Genomic DNA, 3134 nt, shown 5'->3' on the forward strand with positions numbered 1-3134 from the left:
ATACTAACCAGATACAGGTGATACTAACTAGATACAGTGGATAGTAACTAGATACAGTAGATACTAACGAAAGACAGTAGATACTAACCAGATACAGTAGATAGTAACTAGGTACAGTAGATACTAAAGATAAACAGTAGATACTGGTTAGATACAGTTGAGATGAGATACAGTAAATAGTAACTAGGTACAGTACATACTACCTATATAGAGTAGATACTAACTAGATACAGTAGACACTAGCCAGATACAGTCGATACAGTAGATGCTAACTAGATACAGTAGATACTAAGGACATACAGTAGATACTAACCAGATACAGTAGATAATAACTAGATACAGTAGATACTAACGAGATACAGTAGATAGTAACTAGATATAGTAGATACTAAGTACATACACTAGATACTAACCAGAGACAGTAGACACAGTAGATACAGAAGATACTAACTAGATACAGTAGATACTAACTAGATACAGTAGATACTAACTAGATACAGTAGATACTAACCAGATACAGTAGATACTAACTAGATACAGTTGATACTAACTAGATACAGTAGATACTAACTAGATACAGTAGATAGTAACTAGATATAGTAAATACTAACTAGATACAGTAGATACTAACTAGATACAGTAGATACTAACTAGATACAGTAGATACTAACAAGATACAGTAGATAGGAATGGAAATATAGCCCACTGTAACCTGCTGTCTCCCTCCCTCCTCTACGTCTTACCCCCTCCCTTTTCTCCTGTGGTCTCTGTCCCCCGTTCTATATTTAGATGGCTGGTGGAGGAATCCTATATTTTTAGGAGAGATATCAATTGGCTGCTGCACACTCTGACCTCATGGGGGGAGAGCAAGAGAGAGAGGGAGGGGGAGATGGATGGAGGGGAGAAAGAGAGGAGAGATGGGGGTGGATGGAGAGAAAAGCTATGGAGAAAATGAGTGAGCAGGAAAAGGAGTGAATAAAGAGAGAGCGGTGTTGGAGAGACGAGAGAGGTGAAAAATAGGCAGGAAAAGAGAGAGCGAGAGATGAGGAAGGTTATGTCAGAAATTCAGAATGTTTGACTGACACAAGATAAGTGCAAAGTGGGTATAGATAGGCTTCATATATAAAAGCTACCCACACAGAAACACATTCAGGAATGTCAGTTTGAATGATGAGATCAGATGTATTCTCACAGATGCAACAGTGGTCATTACACATTAAATACATCTCTATCATAAAACTACAGCTAGAACACACACAGTCTATCATCATAGGAACATAAACCATAAAGGCTTGTATGAAACACAGTGGGTCATTTCGATAGGATGAAGGAGACAAGATACTAATTATCTTCTGTAGAATGAAAGGAGGAAGATAAAGAAAGAGTGAAAGTGGTTCAGCACTGCAGCCAAGCAGAGAGAGAGCTAGTGAGGTGATGAGGGGCAGAGAAAGAGAGAGCTAGTGAGGTGGTGGGGGCAGAGAAAGAGAGAGCTAGTGATGTGGTGGGGGGCAGAGAAAGAGAGAGCAGGTGAGGAGGTGGGGGCAGAGAAAGAGAGAGCTAGTGAGGTGGTGGGGGGCAGAGAAAGAGAGAGCAGGTGAGGAGGTGGGAGGCAGAGAAAGAGAGCAGGTGAGGAGGTGGGAGGCAGAGAAAGAGAGAGAGCAGGTGAGGTGGTGGGGGGCAGAGAAAGAGAGAGAGCAGGTGAGGTGGTGGGGGGTGAGAGAAAGAGAGAGAGAGCAGGTGAGGTGGTGGGGGGCAGAGAAAGAGAGAGCAGGTGAGGTGGTGGGGGCAGAGAAAGAGAGAGAGCAGGTGAGGTGGTGGGGGCAGAGAAAGAGAGAGAGCAGGTGAGGTGGTGGGGGCAGAGAAAGAAGAGAAAGAGAGAGCAGGTGAGGAGGTGGGAGGCAGAGAAAGAGAGAGTAGGTGAGGTGGTGGGGGGGGGGCAGAGAAAGAGAGAGCAGGTGAAGCAAGTGGGGGTTGCAGTGAAAGAGAGAGCAGGTGAGGTGGTGGGGGGCAGAGAAAGAGAGAGCTAGTGAGGTGGTGGGGGCAGAGAAAGAGAGAGCAGGTGAGGAGGTGGGAGGCAGAGAAAGAGAGAGCAGGTGAGGAGGTGGGAGACAGAGAAAGAGAGAGCTGCTAGTGATGTGGTGGGAGGCAGAGAAAGAGAGAGCTAGTGAGGAGGTGGGAGGCAGAGAAAGAGAGAGCAAGTGAGGAGGTGGGAGGTAGAGAAAGAGAGAGCTAGTGAGGAGGTGGGAGGCAGAGAAAGAGAGAGCAGGTGAGAGGTGGTGGGGGCAGAGAAAGAGAGAGCTAGTGAGGAGGTGGGAGGCAGAGAAAGAAAGAGCAGGTGAGGAGGTTGGAGGCAGAGAAAGAGAGAGCAGGTGAGGAGGTGGGAGGCAGAGAAAGAGAGAGCAGGTGAGGAGGTGGGAGGCAGAGAAAGAGAGAGCTAGTGAGGTGGTGGGAGGCAGAGAAAGAGAGAGCTGATGAGATGGTGGGAGATAGAGAATGAGAGGATGTACAGAGAGGTAAAAGAGAGAGTGAGTGACAGAGGATGCAGGTAGAGGAAGAGAGAGGAGGGAGGTAGAGAGAGAGAGAAAGAGAGAGAAGTTGATGAGATTTTAATGTGAAGGTCAAATTGTTATAACACAGATCTCTATGGGGACATAGTACTCCCATCGTGATGGTGCGGGGTTGAGTGAAGGGGGGGTGATGAGGGTGAGGACTGGAGGTTGTGCCTGTGGGACAGCAGCGAGGGAAGGACGATGACAGGGAGTGAAATTGAGACACGGAGATGGTTGTTTTGCTGGTTTGACAACTACCACAGTAAATTAAGAGGATCTTACGCGTGTGTGTGTGTGTGTGTGTGTGTGTGTGTGCGCGCGTGCGTGCGTGTGCACGTGCGTGTGTGTGTGTGTGTGCAGGGACAGAAGATGAGATTGCCAAAAGGCTTGGGAAACAGGGTGCGATGGATTGCTGGTTAAGAGTGGAACTAGAACATGTTAGTACAGACAGTATGTTAGTACAGACAGTATGTTAGTACAGACAGTATGTTAATTACACACTATTACATGTTGACACTTTCATGATTCAGACATTTAGAGGCATAAACATTAGACAAAAGTATTTTTCAGACTTTCCAATTCATT

This window comes from Oncorhynchus tshawytscha, linkage group LG23 (genome assembly GCF_018296145.1).
Source record: "Oncorhynchus tshawytscha isolate Ot180627B linkage group LG23, Otsh_v2.0, whole genome shotgun sequence".
Lineage (NCBI taxonomy): Eukaryota > Metazoa > Chordata > Actinopteri > Salmoniformes > Salmonidae > Oncorhynchus > Oncorhynchus tshawytscha.